Consider the following 22,221-nt stretch of genomic DNA (forward strand, 5'->3'; position numbering starts at 1 on the left):
CGCCGGTACTCTGGGTTCTAGTCCCAATTGGGGTGCCGGATTCTGTCCTGGTTGCTCCTTCCAGTCCAGCTCTCTGCTGTGGCCTGGGAAGGCAGTGAAGGATAGCCCAATCCTTGGGCCCTGCACCCACATGGGAGACCAGGTGGAATCACCTGGCTCCTGGCTTTGGATCGGCCCAGCCAGCTGGCCGTGGTGGCCATTTCGGGGGTGAACCAACGGAAGGAAGACCTTCCTCACTGTCTAACTCTGCCTGTCAAAAAAAAAAAAAAAAAAAAAAAAGGCAAAAAAAAAAATGACCTAAATGTAAGATCTCTGTGAGTGAGATCCCAGCGAAAAGAACAGGCCATCAAAGAAGGAGGTACCTTTCTGAAGGGAGGAGAGAACTTCTACTTTGACTGTGACCTTGTCCAAGTAAGATCGTAGTTTGTGAACTCACGAGGCTTCCATAGCCTTGGCAGCTTATGTATAGAGCCTCAGTTGATTACTGACATCATGAATAAAAGTGGCAATTGTTAAATCAATTAGAGTCACTGTGCACCTACTCCTATGTAGGATCTCTGTCCTTAATGTGTTGTACTATGCGAATTAACGGTAAAACTACTTCTCAAAGAGTATTCTATACTTTGTGTGTCTGTGTGGGTGCAAACTGTTGAAATCTTTACTTAGTATATACTAAATTGATCTTTTGTATATAAAGATAATTGAAAATGAATATTGATGAAGAACAGGTTTGGGAGAGGGAGTGGGAGATGGGATGGTTGTGGGTGGGAGGGAGGTTATGGGAGGGAAAAGCCGCAATAATTCAAAAATCGTACTTTCGAAATTTACCTTTATTAAATAAAAGTTGGAAAAAAAAGAGAAGAGACTGTTCATTGCTTCACCATACTTGTTTTTCCCCATTCTAGCACTAATGTGAAGGGATTGTTCAGCATAAAACCCATCAAAGTTATGCCGTGACATAGCTATATATCTCAATGTTAGTGAGCAGAGAATTGTGTTATCTTATTGGAATTCCAATCTAAAGGATGTCTCCGTCCAGCCTTACCTTGCCAGGATGAGAAGGAAAGCAACCTGCCCCTCTGGCCTTGATCAGAGGATAGCAGCAAACTGAATTAGGAGTTTGAATTGAAAGCTGAGAGATAGAAAAGGAGGGAAAGAGACCAAGGCGAGGAGACTCCTGAGTATTTGTGTAAGATGGACATGATTAAAACACAAGATAAGTATCTTGCATCATCTTTTAGATTCTGAATTTATTTAAAACCCATCCAGAGTTGAATATAGAATGGTTTCTTAGTATGCTGCATATCCCTGAAGACATTGTGCTAGATAATACTATCTAAATTTTTGATCATGGACTCCAGGGCGAGAAAGAAGGTAAGAGGAAAAAGGCAATAAAGAATTCTGTTTCAAGGCATTCAAGATGGTAAAAATTTGCCATGTCAGCCTGAATCAGGGATTGGGAACCTCTGGAACAGGCAGGCTCCCTGGGAAGGGACCTCTCTCAAATCTCCACTGTCAGATTCCCGGCCTTCTGTTTATGATGCATTCCAGGCTCCTTGGTACATCTCCTCCGAGACTAGGAGAACTGAAGCTTAAACAGCATTTTGTGTCTTAGTGTCAGCTGTTGTTGAGGTCCCCAGGGATTCTTTACTATTGTTAATTAAAGCTTGATAACTGTATTCTGTTATAATTATTTGATTAATTGTTTTAGTTTTATTCCAGAGTATGCAGTTTTCCTGAAACAAAGACTTTGAGCACATGGTGTCAAAAAACAGATTTAATGCTCATTCAAGAATCATTCAGACTAATACAAACACCCTGACTCTTGAGGCTGCTGAATGATAAGATTAAGCAAACATTTTAAAAAGGGAGTCTGCCATTATTATCTAAAAAACAATAATAGCAGAGTGTGTTAAATATAGGAGAATACAAGCTTATGTTTCTTTCTTTCTTTTTTTTTTTTTTTTGACAGGCAGAGTGGACAGTGAGAGAGAGACAGAGAGAAAGGTCTTCCTTTGCCGTTGGTTCACCCTCCAATGGCCGCTGCGGCCGGCGTACCACGCTGATCCGATGGCAGGAGCCAGGTACTTCTCCTGGTCTCCCATGGGGTGCAGGGCCCAAGCACTTGGGCCATCCTCCACTGCACTCCCTGGCCACAGCAGAGAGCTGGTCTGGAAGAGGGGCAACCAGGACAGAATCTGGCGCCCCGACCGGGACTAGAACCCGGTGTGCTGGCGCCGCAAGGCGGAGGATTAGCCTAGTGAGCTGCGGCGCCGGCCCAAGCTTATGTTTCTGTGTTTGAAATATATGCCTGTTGTCAGTTTTTGGTCTTTCTTACTAATGGAGGAAAAATGAAATCTAAAGTTTCAGAGAGGTTAATAAACTCAGAAAGTCTTTTCCCAGTCACCAAACATTAACTGATCATCTTTTATGTCCCAGATCCATAAAATGGTCTAACTGTGCTTTGAAAATGCCTACTTCATTGGAGAATGCAAACTTTCGTAAAATACATAACAATGTAGACAAGTACTAATAAGGCAAAAAAATAGAGATTGGCTAATATGGTAGAGTAAATAAGAATGAGACAGGGACAAGATCAGAGAAAGCAATTCCTAAAATGATTGAGATTTTTCAAAGTGTCTCTAAATGAACAAGTAAATGAATAGGGTAAGAAGGAAGAGATATGGATAACTTAATGCCAGCTTTAAATACTTGTCATTGTGATTGTTTTGACGTTAGCACTGAATAGAAAGCATCACATATAAGCTAGAAGACCAGTTTGGGAGTAAGTGTCCTGTTACAGTTTCTTACTCTGTGCGGTCTTCAATGTCCGTACCTTTAAAATTAAGAGATATGGCTGCCTGAATTCATACTTTCTTCTACAGCATGGATTTACTTTTTGGAAGCTGCTCCTCATCCAGGGACTATATTTGCCCTTTACAGCAGCTTAGCCAATGTCAAAAGACTAGGTCTAGCCAATGGAATAAGAGTGGAATTGATATATGTCACTTCCGAGAAAGTTGGATATCTGATGTAGCTGTCTACTCTTTCCCTCTTGCTCTATTTGTGGTGGAGGTGGTTATGTTACGAGAGCATCTCTGAGAGCTGTCTGGTTTGCATTTAACTCTAGATCAACAAAAAGCAAACTTTTATTATTTTGAATCACTGAGCTTTTGGAGTTGTGAATTGCCACAGCTAGCCCACCATTGGTAGTACAAAATTGCAAATATTATTTATGCTACTTTTCACACAGTTGTTGAAAGCTTCAAACATGAGAGTAGATGTGAAATTTTAAGTACTAGACAGACGATAGGGATTGTGTGGTTAAAAAGAAAACAAAACTGTAGCGCCCGCGAGGGCCTGTGAGGCCCTCGAAGTCGCTCCTCTGGTGTGGCCATGGCCGCCAGCCTATGGATGGGAGACCTGGAGCCCTACATGGATGAGAACTTCATCTCCAGAGCCTTCGCCACCATGGGGGAGACCGTGATGAGCGTCAAAATTATCCGCAACCGCCTCACTGGGCAAAACGTTTTAAATTGAACTATGCCACTTATGGGAAACAACCAGATAACAGTCCTGAATACTCCCTTTTCGTGGGGGACTTGACTGCAGACGTGGATGACGGCATGCTGTACGAATTCTTCGTCAAAGTCTACCCCTCTTGTCGAGGAGGCAAGGTGGTTTTAGACCAGACGGGCGTGTCTAAGGGTTACGGATTCGTGAAATTCACAGATGAACTTGAACAGAAGCGAGCCCTGACAGAGTGCCAAGGAGCAGTAGGACTGGGGTCTAAACCTGTGCGGCTGAGCGTGGCCATCCCCAAAGCGAGCCGTGTAAAACCAGTGGAATATAGCCAGATGTACAGTTACAGCTACAACCAGTATTATCAGCAATACCAGAACTACTATGCCCAGTGGGGCTATGACCAGAACACGGGCAGCTACAGCTACAGTTACCCCCAGTATGGCTACACCCAGAGCACCATGCAGACATATGAAGAAGTCGGAGATGATGCACTGGAAGACCCCATGCCACAGCTGGATGTGACAGAGGCCAACAAGGAGTTCATGGAGCAGAGTGAGGAACTGTATGACGCACTAATGGACTGTCACTGGCAGCCTCTGTCTTCAGAGATCCCCGCCATGATGTAGTCAGGACAAAGGATAAACCTGAATGGACTATGTTCCTTTTTAAAATATTGTGAACCCTTTTTATCTTTTTGGAAATATGATTTCTAAGATTTTAACTACAAAAAAAAAAAAAGAAAACAAAACTGTATCTATTGAGAATTAATAGTTCATTTAATAAGAAATGCAATTTGCTCAGTTGAGAGTGTGTTTAAAATGTTTGCTCTTATACTGTTATATGCTATTATGAGAACATTTTAAAATGTCAAATGAAAGCCTTTTGTTTTAAATGATAATTAACACTCTAAGATACCAATTTAACAAATAAAAATTCCTGAAATGAACTTGAGGTTCATCTTTATGGTATCTGATTTGCATTCTTTTGGACTGATTTTTAACAAATGTGAATTGGTTGTCTCAAGGGAGGTACAACCTGATTTTGGAAATAGTTAATAACAGGAACAGACTGGGAGGCAAGAGTTATAATGAGAAAATGGTGAATTTGTCAGAAGTCTGTCAAGTACAAGTGACAGAATCTTGAGTTAAAGTAGCTTGAGCCAAACAAAGGGGGGCCTTTACTGATGGGACATAGGTAAAAGAGTGTCAGGGAAAAAGGCTCAGGCCCAGTTACAAGTCAGCTCTGCCTTAGTAAGGAACTGAAACACTGTTAGGTTCTTTCTTCTTCCCCATGGCACTTCATGATTTTAAGGGGCACTGCTTTTTCTCTTCATGGCAGTTGACAGCTCTCTGGTTCTTCATCTTATACATTGTTATCAAGGCAGTCACTAGCCACAAAGTATTTTCTTCTAAAACCTATCATTCCATGGAATTGACTTACTGGGTTATTCTGGTTATGTGTCTATTCCTAGAGGTGGGCAAGTCACTAATATCAGCTTCTTGGTTAGTCATGTGTATGAGAGAAGAATTTACTAGAAAGGAATCCCAGATGCAAGCCTAGCAGCTAAGAGAATTTTTAATGTGAAGTCGTTGATGAAAGAAAATTAAAGATGCTATTCTAGACTCTCAAGGAACTGTCAAAATGGATAGATACTACTGTTCTCTTGGAACATCTACTACTTCCTGGGAATTTATTATCTAGTGTTTTCTGGGAACTTCCAATCCAATGTGGAGATAAAATGAAGTTGAAAAATGTTTATTTTTAATGTCACTTGAATTGTACAAAGCAGATATTTGTTTACTTTCATTTAACATACATGATTTCAATTATGATTGAAAAATCTTTAGCCTTGAATATTTTATGAACTTGTGGCTCATTTTGGGAGCCCCAACAACTTTAAAATTCTAAAAATGTTTCCCATTTCCATTAGTAATCTTATATAACTCATTCCAGCAATACTTTATACTATAAGTAATAGAGGTTTCTTTTTTAAAATGATTTATTTATTTATTTGAAGAGCAGAGTTAGAGAGAGAGAGAGAGACAGAGACAGAGAAAGAGAGAGAGAGATCTTCCAAATGACCACAACAATATTTTCTTGATTATTAAACATTTATATCTGCTTATTTGTGTTTTGTGTATATACCCTGTGCTTGTTTTAATCTTAGGATACTTGACTGTTTTTCTGATTTGTAAAGATTATTTATCTTTTAGAACTAACAGCTTCCACATTTACACATTTATTTTTATATGGAAGTTATAAATCTATACTGTTAAAACAGTCAGATCTATTTTTCCTTTCTCTCATAGCTTCCTTCTTTTGCGTCATGTTTTCAGACTGCTAGATTGCACACACATTCACACACAGAGACGGATGATGTTTACATATATATATATATATAAATATAAACATTCTAAGCTTCTGATTTATGACTGTGTATGTGTACTAACTGTTCTTCACTCCTTTGTAGCTGTTTTTCTTTTTTGGGAAAGATTTATTTATTTATTTGAAAGGCAGGGTTACAGAGAGGCAGAGAGAGGGAGAGAGAGAGAGAGAGAGAGAGAGAGAGATCTTCCTTTTACTGGTTCAACTCCTCAAATGGCCATAACAGCTAGAACTGGGCTGATCTGAAGCCAAGAGCCAGGAGTTGCCTCAAGGTCTCCCATATGGGTGCAAGTTGCCAGGTACTTGGGCCATCTTCCACTGCTTTTTCAAGCATATTAGCAGGGAGCTGGATGGGAAATGGAGCAGCTGAGACTTGAACCTGTGCTCATATGGGTTGCTGGCAATGCGGCCAGCAGCTTTACCTGGTATACCACAGTGCCGGCCCCAATAGAGGTTTCTTAAAAAAAAAAAAAAAAAAAATCTTTACTTTCCCTGATGAGATCAAAAAGGAAATCTGTATCTTGGCAACAAAAACTTATTATAAAAGATAATAATGTTTGACTTTGATCTTCTGCATCAGAATGTTGATATAGATTTAACTGGATTTTTCTAAAAGGAGATGCTAAAGTCAACATTTGCATAGTCAGAATTTGAGTAAATTTGCGTGTATTCTGAGACATCTGATTAAGGAATCTTTAATCTTGTTCTTTGTTGTCTTACTCTCATCATTCATTATTTCTCCCAACAAAATGTAATACACCTAGATTTAAGGTAGGATAGAGGGGATTTTGTTTAAGACAGGGAAGGCTCAAAAGGATTTGTTTTCAAGGAATGTTGAGGATAGCATCTCAGGTGATGAGTGTAGATAGCCACAGATTCAGTCTTCTGGGCATAAACACAGATGCTGCTTTGAAATACTTCTCAAGGATTCTTTGAATGAATTGACAGTGATGCTGCATTCTAGAGTGACTTCTTAACCATTCAAGCTCAGGTATTATTTTGTTTCACTAAAGTTTTAATAAAGAGGAGATGTAATAACACCTCTTCCCACTCTGAACATTCCACCTTCACACTCTGGTACTTCCCAGAAAAGTAAATAGGAAATGTGAGATGTGATCTGAGAGTCACCGAAGAGTCTTCCTGTCCCCAGTATTTGCCTGTCTAGATGCATCCAAAGTCTTCACCATCACACTCATTCAAGTTGGTTATATCATTGTCCATCTGAGACTCTTTTAAGCTTGAGAGGCCAATGGGGTTGAGCAATCTGGAGAGGCAAAGTAGTGTTTAAGACAACATATTTATAATTTATGTTGTTCTTCAAAATGTGATGTATATTCTACTAAAGTTTTCGGCAAAAATGGAAGAATACAATGCTTATTTGCACCTATTAGTCACAATATATTGTGGCTACCATATAATTAGAGTCTTTTTATTTTAATGATTTTTTAATATTCAGCTTGTTTCTAAATTTTTATTCACATAAATGGTGCCTTATACATTTTTATAGCTAAATCTTTGTTCATTCTTTTGATTATTTACTAAGAATCTTTTTTCTTGAAATGTAACTATTTGGCCAAAAGACATTTCTTTGAAAATTTAATTTTTCATATATACTGCCCCATTTGCCCTCCAACAAGACTGCATAATTTTACAGTCTTACCAATAGTATGGAGACCAAATTATCATTATCTTTTCTGAAAACTCAGTATCAAGTTAATTTTTAATAAAACTTATTTATTCATTTTAAATGCAGAGTAAAAGAGAGAGAAGGACACACACACAGAGAGAAAGAGAGAGAGAGAGAGAATCTTACAACTGCTAGTTCTCTCACCAAATATCTGCAAGAGCCAGGAATAGGCCAGGGTGATGTCAGGAGCTTGGAACTCCTTCTGGGGTCTCCTACATGGATGACAGGAACCCAAGGATCATCATTTTACTGCCTCCTAGGCACATTAGCAGGAAGCTGAATCAGAAGCACAGAGTAGCTAAGACTTGAACCAGGCATCCCAATATTGAATGTGGGCATCCCAAGCAGTGATTTAAACTGTTGCACTATAATATCTACCTCTTCAATTTATTTATTTATTTTAAAGATTTCATTTATTTATTTGGAAGGCAAAGTGACAGAGAGGCACAAGAGATCTTCCATCTTCTTCTTCACTCCTCATATGTCCTTAGTGGTTGTGGCTGGGCCAAGTTGAAGCCAAAAGCTTGGAAATCCATTTGTATTTCCCAAATAGATGGCAGGAACTCAAGCACTTGGGCCATCTTACACTCCTTTCACAGGCACATTAGCATGGAGCTGGATCAGAAGTGTAGCAGGTAGAACACAAACTGGCTAGAACACAAATCTGATATCAGATGCCAGTGTCACAGGTGACAGCTTAACTACTCATGCCAAATTGCCAGTCCAAACATTAAATTTATTTTAAACACTGACAATTCAATACCTGAAAAAATTCTGTAACATTTTATTTTAATTTGTATTTTTACTATTAGAAAAGTTAAATATTTTCTTGTTTATTAAACATTTATATCTGCTTATTTGTGTTTTGTGTGTATACCCTGTGATTGTTTTAATATTAGCATGCTTGATGTTTTTCTGATTTGTAAAGATAATTCATCTTTTAGAGCTAACAACTTCCATATTTACACATTTATTTTTATATAGAAATTATAAATCTATACTATTTAAACAGTCACATCTATTCTTCCTTTCTCTCATAGTTTCCTTCTTTTGTGTCGTTAAGAAAGATTTTCAGATTGCCAAATTGCACACACAGAATTTTTTCCTAATGCATATATTCCTGCATATATGCATTCTGGATGCCTCATAACTGTTGAGAAATCAGCTATGACTCTTACTAGGGTATCTTTTAGGGTAATGAACATTTGCTCTTTCACTTCTTTGAAGGATTTTTTCTTTAACTTTGGGGTCCAGTAGTTTTGTATGAGATACCTGTTCGTGATTTTCTTTGCATTTATTCTCCTTGTGCATCTGTGTCTTGATATCTTTGATGATAGGAACCATTCATTAAGGCAATCATTCCCTGATTCCCCTCCAGTCAGTATTTTTCTTTGTGCAATAATATGGAGGTAGTTATTCTAGGACTGTCTATCATATGACTAGATGAAATTAAATGATTTTTGAGAACATAGGATTGATTTGTGATTCTGTGCCTATGAATATGAATGCTGGACTTTATGTAAATGATGTCCTATGTTTATTCTTGGAATAAACACAATGTAAGAAGCAGAAAGGAAGAAAATATCTGTCGTGCTAATGGAAATTACTTCATTTAGGATTATTTGGGTTAGCAAAGCCCTATCATAAACCTACTAAAAATATTTGTTGACTCTTATAACTTAAAATTGTGTTGTAGGTTTAGCTTCAGGCTCTGTTGGCTACAGGTATCCAGATAATGTAATCAGATCCTAGTTTCTTTTTCAAGTTATCTCAGATACTCTTCTTGTTTATTGAATTTATTCTCAGGTTAACTTTCTTTTAAATTAGAAATATTGCTTCTGCTAACTTTAACTGATATCCTTTCAGATTCAAATCTCTTGAGAAAGAGTACCTCCCTTGGTTTCAGAGTTGCAGCAAAATTGTATATTATGTGCTCTTATTTGGCCTTTTGATCATCCTTGAAAAATTATTATGGAAATACCCTGATTAACTATATCAATGTCACATGACCTGGAGAGGAGTTAATTTGAAGTCTAGTAGTTGATAGCTAGGGAAGGGATTATTTGTTAAAGGAAATTGGGATTGTGTGGTGACCCAGTATCTATTTCTTCTCCCATTGGTCTTCTGAGACTGAAATTGGCTGCTTTTCTATTTTCAATATTTTATGACATAAAATAATTTATTTTTTCTTGAATGACTATTACATGTAAATATTACATATTCTTGAAATACCTGTGTGTACTCATACCTTATATCATTGTTTATAGTTCCTCATTCAAATAATCTGAATCCATTTTATAAACTAGAGGCAGATTCAGTTGGTTATGGATTCTGGACACATATTAGAAATATCTGAAGGCCGGTGCCGCTGCTCAATAGGCTAATCCTCCGCCTAGTGGCACCGGCACACCGGGTTCTAGTCCCGGTCGGGGCGCCGGATTCTGTCCTGGTTGTCCCTCTTCCAGGCCAGCTCTCTGCTGTGGCCAGGGAGTGCAGTGGAGGATGGCCCAAGTGCTAGGGCCCTGCACCCCATGGGAGACCAGGAGAAGCACCTGGCTCCTGCCATTGGATCAGCACGGTGCGCCGGCCGCAGCGCGCCAGCCGTGGCAGCCATTGGAGGGTGAACCAACGGCAAAGGAAGACCTTTCTCTCTCTCTCTCTCACTGTCCACTCTGCCTGTAAATATATCTTCAGATATATATATCTGAAGAGATTTAGTATAAGATAAGTAGATTTCCCTAGGGATTCTGATGTAGTTCCTTTTAAGTGAGACCAGAGCATTAATGATTCCAATACACAACCAGAATAAGAATGGATAGGTTAGATAATTCTGGAACAAATTAACCATAGATTTTCTTGGGAGGTATACTTTAGTTCCTCAAGTGTTTGACAATTAGTTTTCAATAGCCATCACATGTTGACATTTATTTTAATGTTGTTTGATTTTGAGTTAAAAATCGTGCTGAGCATGCTGTGTTAGCAAAGAGGGAAATGGAGGTGAAGGTGAAACCAGTAGGAGTGTAAATATGGCTGTAAGTGAGATGCTTTCCTTAAATGCCTCTGAAGTGACAGTGAAAATAGCCCACCTTGAAATCTACTTGAATCTATGAAACACACACATATTGGCAGCTAAGCAGTGGGAACACAGAGGACAGTTTCCTTTGGTACTCTGCTCTCTGTCATTAGCTGTTTCTTTGTACCTGAGGGGACTTCAAAAGATAACCTAATACTTGTATGTATAGCCAGCTGCCCCCTGCTGGGAATTCAGCTTAACTCACTTTCTTTCAAGCTGTATTTTGAGTTCCCCAGAAGTGGGGAAGAGTAGAGGTGTTTCTAGTTGAGCATTTCAAATAAACAGACTCAGACTCAGGGTCCAGCTAGATTCTACTTCTTTGCCATATAAGGCATTTGAGCACAAGGCATTGTATGTATTCTAAACAGGTGGAAAGGTTTGTACACTGTTCTCAAATGATTATGGTTAAAATATTATTTTAAAAATTAAACTTTGTAGTATGCTTTCTTCTGTCTTAAATTCATAACTGGTAATAGTAACAAGGACACGTTTCAAGATTCAGAAATTCATGGCAGTTTTTTTCTATAAGAATCATTCCCATTTTAATTTATTATTATTATTATTGTTAATAATAATTTTGCCTGAGAATGAAGATAGATGTCTTTGGCCTGAAAATTTTCATACGTGGGGATCAGGTGGAGATAAGGATTGATTGGAATTGTATTTCAATTCTAGCATCCTCCAGCCAACCTCTCTGTTTTCAGTTCTGTTACTCATTTCTGCCTATAGGCTTCTATCTTGGAGTCTCTCTAGTCCTGGCGAACCCTGTAACTGCCACTTGCAGTGCCTCTCCCTGTGGTACCCTTCTTATATCTGCTGATCAAATTTCAGGAATGTGACAAACTGTCCACTTATTCCAATCTCTCTGTTCCAGTGGCTGAATTCTTTTTGTGGGTATACTATTTTGGGTGGGCTTTTGGATGAATAGGGAGATGTGATGAATAAGTCTACTATCTTGTACCTGAAACTTTTTTGTTTTTATTTTTATTGTTACATCATGTGCCATTTGATAGTTCATCTTTCCACTTAATGGGACATACCATAATAGTTGACTTTGGAAGTAAATTTACTTGAATCAATTAGGTTTACACACAAGGATATGGATGAGCATAGGCATTATTCTTGCCAAGGAGAAAAATGAAGCTTAATGGTGCTTCTACTGCCAAAGTCTACTATGAGACTTTGGAAAATAATTAAAAATCCAGATAGGTGAAAGGTTTTGCAGTATAATTTATAATATTTTATTAAAGTGATAAATGACTATAGAATTAAAAGAATGGAGGTATTTGGCAGGCTAAAGGACATTCACCCAAAAATAAATTACTTTGGAACTTCTGTTAGTTTCTTAATATTTGTTACCAGGCTTTGCCTAAGGCATGATGCCAAGCAGCTCCAAAAGTATAAATTATTTCTCATAGCCGCACCATTTTATCTTTTTTTGCTTAATTAAATACATCTCTCATCTCTTTAGCAAAAGAAATAAAACTAGATTGCTATGCATTTAGTCCTTTCCACTTAATCTTTCTGGTACTTTTCAAAAGGTAACTCCATGCCATATGCTATGCACCAGAATGGCTGTAAATAATCATAAAATTAAATGCCAGAATTTACCACTACATGTGGTTTCTCATTAAGGTTTGATGTGGCTTCTCTAAACCGAAAATGGTTGAAGGGTTGATTTCTTGTATTATCAAGCTGTTTTCTGAGCCTTCTTGCTGGCCCACCTACCTGGATATATAATTAACTTCAGTTCTCAAAGGCTTCCGGTGGATTTGGACTATATCTTTGGGAAAATAAGAGGTTATTCTCTGAAACACATATGTGCTTTAGAAATAGCAACTCCAAAGTATCTTCGGTGGCTGTTTCCTAGTATGATGGCAACCATATGTTCTGGATATTCCCTAGCAATCCTATGTCATGTACCCTGATCTGGGGCTTGGAAAATACAGCCAATACCATATGTAACACTTACTAAGAAGGGAGAATAAATCAGGCTGTTGTTGCTAATGAGCTAAATGTTATTTTAAGATGACTCCCAAATGAATCTAGACTATATCAGTCATTATTTAAGGTTCAAGCCTTTAATTTTTTCTTTAAATAATATTGTCTTTTAGAGAATTAAAAATTTCCATACAGAGAAGACAATGAATGGCCTTATAACAAATCCAAGTAATTAAAATTAGTAGGGATTTGGTATAAATATATGTATATATGCTGTATTGCTTTCTTAAGATATTGTTGTATTATAAAGAATTTGGGATTTACATATAGAGAAGACACTGGCCCTATGTTCACAAATCAATTTGGAGAAGAGATTATGCAAATTAAAATTAAACTTTTCTCTCTCTGTGTGTGCTTTATTTTGCCATAATGGCAAGTAAAGATTGGCTCCACTGAAAAGTATATTAATATTTGCATATCTTTTAATGGATTATTTTCAATTATATCACCAATAAAGAGAGGATACTTATTTCAGTAAGAGTTTCTTTTAAATACCATTTGTTATGAAAGAAATTATTCTGGGGATTGTGAGCATTGCAAATAGATGTCCTCACTTTTTATTCCTATCAGATCAAATTCAGGTGATCAGAGAAGAGGACATTTTGTTGTTTATTGTTAGAAGTCAGATTTATCAGACATGTGACTTAAGCAAGTTAAATCAGTTCACATGAGCCTTGATTTTCTCATTTGTAAACTGGAGAACATAATTCCTACCCCATAGATTACTGTACAGGTTAATTGAGATGATATTGGTATAGTGCTTACATAATTCTGGCACATGGTAAGGCAACAAGTATTGGCAAATGTAGATATTACTGTTCTAATAGTTTAATTTCTGTTCAAATTAATCAGTGATGTATTTCAATGTCAGTGCCTTCATTCAGCACAAGGATAGGAAATATTTGCTTGATCTTCTCAGTGTTATATTGGGATAAAAGTAGAGGTGAGGTGTGGCAAGAATCACATAAAATTGTGTCTGTTCCCTAATGGTTGACATCACTGATTCCTGGAAACTATATTCCTCTAAATTTCTTTTTATTTTTTTCCCTACTGTCCCCATGCCCTGAAGTTCCTAGCCCTTTAATAGTCTAGGCAGCTTCTTAAAGTCTTGGGAAATTGCTCTGGTTGTTGAAAGGGCTGGTCTTACCCTAGCATCAAACATAAATTCAGCCACCAGAGCTACAAATAAGGTAGAAGGACAGAAAAGGAATTTCTTTTTGATTTTTGCATTTCTTATATAAGCAGCTTTACAATGTAATATATTTTTATCACACCCAATGAATTGGCTTTATTGAAGCAGCTAAAATTAAATGAAATAGGCACTATACTGGAACATCTTGGTTGCTGTGAGAACAGGCTGTCTATGAAATGCATTACCAGAATGTAAAGTAAAGGACTGCATACATATAAGAAAGAAAGCTGAAGTACCCGGGAGATTAGGGGACAGCCAGTATTCCATGGACAAAATTTGTCCCTAATTCAGTAGGATCAAAATGCAAGAGTGGTGATAAGAAAAAAGGATGACCATATTCACTCTGGGTTTATTTCTTCTGATAGACTCAGATGGTTTTTGCTTGAAGAGATGTTAGGGCCTATCTAGACCACTACTCTTGAACACTGTTGTTTTGAAATGATGGTAATCTTTATTAATGTGAAATCCTGCTTGAGGCACATGTATATAAAATAGAGAACAACTCATCTGTTTAGGAATGTAGCAACTCTAGAACTTGCCAGCTTGGTTTTCTGCCTCCCCCGCTCCATTGGCTATATTGACTTTCTCAAAGTTATTATTATTATTTTTTTTGACAGGCAGAGTGGACAGTGAGAGAGAGAGACAAAGAGAAAGGTCTTCCTTTTGCCGTTGGTTCACCCTCCAATGGCCGCTGCATCTGGCGCACCGCGCTGATCCGATGGCAGGAGCCAGGTGCTTCTCCTGGTCTCCCATGGGGTGCAGGGCCCTAGCACTTGGGCCATCCTCCACTGCACTCCCTGGCCACAGCAGAGAGCTGACCTGGAAGAGGGGCAACTGGGACAGAAGCCAGCGCCCCGACGGGGACTAGAACCCGGTGTGCCGGCGCCACTAGGCGGAGGATTAGCCTAGTGAGCCGCGGCGCCGGCTCTCAAAGTTATTAATTCAGGATTTTCTAACGTCTTAAACACCATGAACTATAGTAAACTTTTTTTTGAAAGATTTATTTGAAACTCATAGTTATATATAGAAAGGGAGAGACAGAGAAATTTTCCATCTGCTAGTTCACTCCCGAGATGGCCCCAATAGCTGGGGCTGGGCCAGGCTGAAGCCAGGAGCTTCTTCCAGGAGCTTCTTCCAGGTCTCCCATGTGGGTCTGCTACTTCTGGCCTTTAGCAGGGAGCTGGATCCAAAGTGGAGCAGCCAGGACACAAACCAGCACCCAAATGGGATGCTGGCATTGTAAGCAGCAGCTTTAATCACTATACTGCAATGCTTGGCTCCCTGGGGTAAACTCTTTGAATCCTTTCTTTTTATATGTAAAGACACTGAGATTTAGAGAAAGGAAATTATGTTTAAAATAACAAGCTGGGGCGGGTGCCTTGGCTCACTTGGTTAATCTTCTGCCTGAGGCACCGGCATCCCATATGGCTGCCGGGTTCTAGTCTGGGTTGCTCCTCTTCCAGTCCAGCTCTCTGCCATGGCCTGGGAGTGCAGTGGAGGATGGCCCAAGTGCTTGGGCCCTGCACCCGCATGGAAGACCAGGAAGAAGCACCTGGCTCCTGGCTTCAGATTGGCGCAGAGCGTGGCAGCCATTTGGGGGGTGAACCAACGGAAGGAAGACCTTTCTCTCTGCCTCTTTCTCTCACTGTCTAACTCTATCTGTCAAATAAATAAAAAATAAAATAAAATAACTAGCTAATTAATGTCAAAGCAAGTCAGAGAACCTCTCGCCCAACATCCTAGAGGGCCATTGTAATTCCCTAACAATATGCCACCCTCATTTAGCTTAAGTCTGTCCTTCAGGAATCTCAGAGAGAAAACCTGTAAGGACTACTACTACACTTACTGTTTTTACAGATGGAAAAATTAAAACCAAAAAATGTATCAGTGATAAGAAAGGTAATATAATCCTAAAGTATAGCTACATACTATGAGCCTCTCTCTTCATAAACAAATGTTTTTAATCGACCAAAGTTTGATTGACTAAACAGTAAATATAAAAGAGAAATTTCTTTAGCTAATTATGGTGATTAACTGAATATTTTCTTGTCAGTAGAATATTGACTTTGAGTAACTTATAAAGGAACAAGTCCATGTTTTCCTCTCTGAAGTGGATTATCTAGTCCCTTCAAAAGTATGACAGTGAAGAAATGAAAACATTTTCCTGAGCAGTGAAGCCAGATGTTAGACTTGAGCAATGGAGGAAGATGGTATTTAACCTTTGCTTTTGTTTTCAACAATATGAAGTAATGCCATATACTAAGGGGTCAGGTAACAGAGTCTGTTGTTGAGTGATTAACTTTTCCATATACTTGTTAACGTATTAATTTTCTATTGCTGCCCTAATAGTTTACCAAAAATTTAGTGTCTTGTAACAATGAAAATTTATTTTTTCAGTTTCCAGAGAACAGGTGACTGGACACAAGTTAGATGGCTCTTTTGCTCTGTTTTTTAAATATTTTTTAGTTTTTAAGAGTTTATTTGAAAGGCAGCATTATGGGGGGGTGGTCTTGTACTCACTGATTTACCCCCCAAATGACTGCAATGGCCAGGTCTGGGCCATGTTGAAGCCAGGAGGCTGGAACTACAAGTCAGCTCTCCCACATGGGTGGCAGGGGCGCAAGCACAGGGGCCATCTTTCCACTGATTTCCCAAGTGTGTTAGCAGGTAGCTGGATTGGAAGAGGAGCAGCCGGGACTTGAACCAACACTTATATGGGATGCCAGTGTTGCAGGTGGTGGTTTAACCTGCTGTGCCACGACACCAGCACTCAAGTCTTCTGGTCATACTGTCACCATGTTGTAATCAAGTGTCCAAGATTTGGAGTCTCTGCAAGTTCTCTAGTTGTTGGCAGGTTTGTTTCTGTGCAGCTGTGTGACCAAGGTTCCTGTTTCCTTGCTACATGTTGGCTGGGGAGAGCTTTCAGCCCCTAGAAGCAATCTTCCTTTCAAATTTTGGCAGTCTTTTTTCTTTCAGGCCAGCAGAAGAATGTCACTCTGATCTTCCATCTCCTTTTAAAGAGTCCTCTAATTAGGTCAGGTCCACCCAGATAATCTCTCTTTTGATGAACTCAAAGTTAACTGTCAGTTTCTCAATCAAGAGTTGGATAGTCTATCATTTCATAGGTCCTGTTCTGCTAATACTTAAAGGTAGTCAGGGGTTTTTTCAAGTCTTGTACACCAGGGAGATAGAATCTGGGGAGCCAGCTTAGACTACAGATTTTTAAATTATTGCCAGAGTAAACAAATAATCAAAAATTATTAAATAAACCCAATTTGGACCTTTATAACCCAAATGAATGAATTTCCATAAGCTTTTTTTTTTTTTTAAAGCAAGGTTGCAGGGAAGAAGGGGAATCCTTTCCAAACAGACATATTTAGGGGCTGGCGCTGTGGCGTGGCTGGTAAAGCTGCCTCCTGCGGTGCCCTGAAGTGCTGGCATCCCATATGGATGCTGGTTCGAGTCCTGGCAGCTCCACTTCCGATCCAGCTTTATGCTATGGCCTGAAAAAGCAGTGTAAGATGGCCCAATTTCTTGGACTCCTGCATCCCTGTGGGATACCAGGAAGAAGTTCCTGGCTCCTGGCTTCTGATTGGCGCAGCTCAGGTCATTGCAGCCATCTGGGGAATGAACCAGCAGATGGAATATCTGTCTCTCTTTCTCTCTCTCTCTCTCTGCCTCTCCTTCTCTCTCTGTGTAACTCTGACTTTCAAAAAATAAATCAATATTTTTTTTTTAAAAAAAAGAAAGACATATTTAGAAATTCAAAATTTATCACTCAACAACATAGAGCCCAATACTTCTCAAAAACATAAAGCCTAATACTTTAGGAGCGATCAGTCAGTTTTTCAATGTTGAAGCTGTTTTCTTCTCTCTCTCTCTCTCTCTCTTTTTTTTTTTGACAGGCAGAGTTAGACAGTGTGAGAGAGAGACAGAGATAAAGGTCTTCCTTTTTCCGTTGGTTCACCTCCCAAGTGGCCGCTACGGCCCGTGTGTTGCGGCCGGCGCACTGCGCCAAGCTGAAGCCAGGAGCCAGGTGCTTCCTCTTGGTCTCCCATGCAGGTGCAGGGCCCAAGGACCTGGGCCATCCTCCACTGTCTTCCCAGGCCACAGCAAAGAGCTGGATTGGAAGAGGAGCAACCGGGACAGAATCCAGCGCCCCTACTGGGACTAGAACCCGGGGTGCCAGCGCTGCAGGCGGAGGATTAGCTTAATGAGCTGTGGCGCCAGCCAAAGCTGTTTTCTTATCAGTTATGACTATCATTAAAATTCTTAAAAATCAACAGATGAAAAAAATTCTTCTAGACTCAAGGACCACTGTTCTAATTTATGTATTAACACAGTTCAGATGTAGTTACCAAATTATGAGTATTAAAAACCCAAAGGCTCAATAACTTCATAACTATACATTATGGGTTTAAAAAGGAGAGTGAGTGGGAATGATTTTGGTAAGTATATTTCATCAATTAAATATGAAATAATTCGTTGTCAAAACAGTTTTGGATTTATCTCATGAAAAGAAGTCATGCAATTTCTAGAAATTTTCTTTTATTTCATTTGATACAAAATGATTTCCCACCAATTCCAGATTTCCCTTAAAGTTTCCTTTATAAACTTTTGCAGGCTTTATCATCAGTCAAAAATATCCCGGTGAGACTTTTGGATCAGTTGAGTAGAAATAGCCCTTGAGCTTCTGTCTTAGTTCAGATTGGTTACATATTTGAAAGCTGTGGTTTTGGCTGTGGTTTCAGTATGGAATGGCAGCATTTGGTTGGTTGGTTGCACAAATGTTTCTGGGCTTGTGGTTGCCAAAACTGGTCTAGTATTTTAATGGAAGATAGCATACCAGGAGTTTGGTTCTACCCATAGCTCTGTCAGTCTTTGTGACCCAGCACACTCTAACACTTTGTACTTGTAATTTGTAGTGTTTCAGTGCAGCTGCTGCTGAAAATGATCCCTGTTTCAGTACTTTTTGCCCCCAGCCCTCCAAGATAGAGGAAAAAGTGGAAAACTCTGATAATAAATGAATGCTGTATCTTTGTGCTGATAATATTGCTCTTCCTCTTCCTACCCTTCTTTTGCTTCCCCTCCTATGTCTCTCAAATGATTGAGAAGACAAAAGTATAAACAATAGAAAAAGAAAAGACATGCTGAGCGTCAAGAATCCAGGGATGGACAGAGCCACAGACAAAAATCTGTGGTCCCTAAGTCCTCAGATCTTTGCTGAGATAAATGCCAATGACAATGGTGATGATGCATGTTCCCAGAGGGTGCAAAGGTGAACTACATCTTTAGCAATTCTGATTTATTCTAAAAAAGATTTTTCTGGTCATAGTCCTTAAAATCAAGGGGTTATAGATTTCAGGACATACTACAGGGCAGTTATAATCAAAACAGCATGGTACTGGTACAGAAACAGATGGATAGACCAATGAAACAGAATAGAAACACCAGAATTCAATCCAATCATCTACAGCCAACTTATAAATGATCAAGGATCTAAAACCAATTCCTGGAGCAAGGACAGTCTGTTCAACAAATGGTGCTGGGAAAACTGGATTTCCACATGCAGAAGCATGAAGCAAGATCCCTGCCTTAAACCTTACACAAAAATCCACTCAACATGGATTAAATATCTAAATCTGTGACCCGACACCATCAAATTATTAGAGAACATCAGAGAAACCCTGCAAGATATAGGCACAGGCAAAGACTTCTTGGAAAAGACCCCAGAGGCACAGGCAGTCAAAGCCAAAATTAACATTTGGGATTACATCAAATTGAGAAGTTTCTGTACTGCAAAGGAAACAGTCAAGAAAGTGAAGAGGCAATCAACAGAATGGGAAAAAATATTTGCAAACTATGCAACTGATAAAGGATTAATAACCAGAATCTACAAAGAGATCAAGAAACTCCACATAACAAAACAAACAACCCACTTAAGAGATGGGCCAAGGACCTCAATAGACATTTTTCAAAAGAGGAAATCCAAATGGACAATAGACACATGAAAAAATGTTCAGGATCACTAGCCATCAGGGAAATGGAAATCAAAACCACAATGAGGTTTCACCTTACCCTGGTTAGAATGGCTTACATACAGAAATCTACCAACAACAGATGCTGGTGAGGATGTGGGGAAAAAGGGACACTAGCCCACTGTTGGTGGGAATGCAAACTGGTAAAGCCACTATGGAAGTCAGTTTGGAGATTCCCAAGAAACCTGAATATAACCCTACCATACAACCCAGCCATCCCACTCCTTGGAATTTACCCAAAGGAAATTAAATTGGCAAATAAAGGAGCTGTCTGCACCTCAGTGTTTATTGCAGCTCAATTCACAATAGCTAAGACCTGGAATCAACCTAAATGCCCATCAACAGAAGACTGGATAAAGAAATTATGGGACATGTAGTCTATAGAATACTATACAGCAGTAAAAAAAACAATGAAATCTGGTCATTTGCAACAAAATGGAGGAATCTGGAGCACATCATGCTGAGTGAAATAAGCCAGTACCAAAGGGACAAATATCATATGTTCTTCCTGATCAGTGACAGCTAACTGAGCACCTAAAAAGAAACCTGTAGAAGTGAAATGGAGACTATGAGAAGCAATGACTTGATCAGCCCTTGTCCTGACTGTTGAGAAACAACTTACTACTTTCTTCTTTTTAGTTTTTTTTTTGTTCTACTTAATACCATTGGTTGAACTCTGTAATTAACACACAATTATTTTTACGTGTTTAAATTTAACCGAGAAGTGATCCCTGTTAAATATAAGAGTGGGAATAAGAGAGGGAGGAAATATACAGTTCAACACATGCTCAATCGAACTTACCCCTAATGATAGAGTTAGAAATGTGCCAGGGGATTCCAATTCAATCCCATCAAGGTGGCATGTACCAACGCCATCTTACTTGTTAAAGTGATCAGTTTCAGTTCATAAAGATAGGATTAAGTGTCAAAGGGATCACATAAACAAGACTAGTGTCTGCTAATACTAACTGATAGAATTAAAAAGGAGAGAATGATCCAACATGGGAAGCGGGATACACAGCAGACTCATAGAATGGCAGATGTCCTAAACAGCACTCTGGCCTCGGAATCAGCCCTTAAGGCATTCAGATCTGGCTGAAGAGCCCATGAGAGTATTTTAGGCATGGAAAGCCAAGACACTCTGGCAAAAAAAAAAAAAAAATGACCTAAATGAAAGATCTCTGTGAGTGTGATCCAAGCGGAAAGCATGGGTCATCAAAGAAGGAGGTACCTTTCTCTGAAGGGAGGAGAGAACTTCCACTTTGACTATGGCCCTGTCTAAATAAGATTGGAGCCGGTGAACTCAGAAGGCTTCCATAGCCTTGGCAGCTCATGACAAGAGCCTCGGGTGATTACCGACACCATAAATAAGAGTGTCAATTGTTAAATCAACAACAGGAGTCACTGTGCACTTACTCCCCATGTAGGATCTCTGTCCTTAATGTGTTGTAGTATGTGAATTAATGCTATAACTAGTACTCAAACAGTACTTTATACTTTGTGTTTCTGTGTGGGTGCAAACTGTTGAAATCTTTACTTAGTATATACTAAATCAATCTTCTGTATATAAATATAATTGAAAATGAATCTTGATGAAGAATGGGGTGGGAGAGGGAGTGGGACTTGCGATGGTTGTGGTTGGGAGGGTGGTTATGGGGGGAAAAGCCGCTCTAATCCAATAGTTGAACTTTGGAATTTTATATTTATTAAATAAAAGTTAAAAAAGTAAAATTGGAAATGAACATTTAAAAAAATCAAGGGGTTATGACATATTTCTAAAGATATGTTTTCTTTCTCCTTCTCTGCTTTCATTACTTTCTTCCTTCTTTGCTGATGGTCAATATTTTACCACTGTGGAAGCAACTTCAGCAATGAATGATTCTGATAAGGAATCTGATCTGATCTTATAATGGTTCAGTTATGCCCAATTGTTTTGATAATTTATCTCTGGTTGTGTTGTTTCAATGACATTTGCATTGACTTCCATGGGTAAATATCTCTTTTCAATAGGTAAATGTTTAGAGTGGAACAGTACTAACTGTGCTTTTGTGTGGCCTTGTAGTACTAGAAAACTGCTGTTTCAACTGGCCAATTCATGGTCAACTAGGACATTCAACCTTAGGGTGAACGATGTGTTAAGTGACTCTCACATAAGAAGTACCTAGGTTTTCCAGTGTGTCTTATGTCTCAGAAAAACAATAAGGGCATTTCATCTAGTGGGTCTTGCAAACAAAATAATTCTACTTTCTTTACCCTTTGGATGAACCCTGGTTCAGAGGAAGTGGCATGAAAAGATTCTCACTATTGGCTAAGTGGGGTT

General features: G+C 38.9%; 1 long non-coding RNA gene and 1 pseudogene across 3 annotated transcripts in view; both read left to right on the top strand.

Annotated features, from left to right (window-relative positions):
• LOC127484266 (uncharacterized) overlaps positions 1-22,221 on the top strand; it is a 453,346-nt gene that overhangs the window by 99,502 nt on the left and 331,623 nt on the right. The gene's annotated exons all lie outside the window — the stretch shown is intronic.
• On the top strand, positions 3,353-4,273 carry LOC149121999 (tRNA selenocysteine 1-associated protein 1 pseudogene; annotated as a pseudogene). The gene has a single exon (XR_016221350.1). The product of XR_016221350.1 is annotated as a tRNA selenocysteine 1-associated protein 1 pseudogene (transcript).

The sequence above is a fragment of the Oryctolagus cuniculus genome, chromosome 15 (genome assembly GCF_051225735.1).
Source record: "Oryctolagus cuniculus isolate XC-2025 breed Fujian yellow rabbit chromosome 15, ASM5122573v1, whole genome shotgun sequence".
Taxonomy (NCBI): domain Eukaryota; kingdom Metazoa; phylum Chordata; class Mammalia; order Lagomorpha; family Leporidae; genus Oryctolagus; species Oryctolagus cuniculus.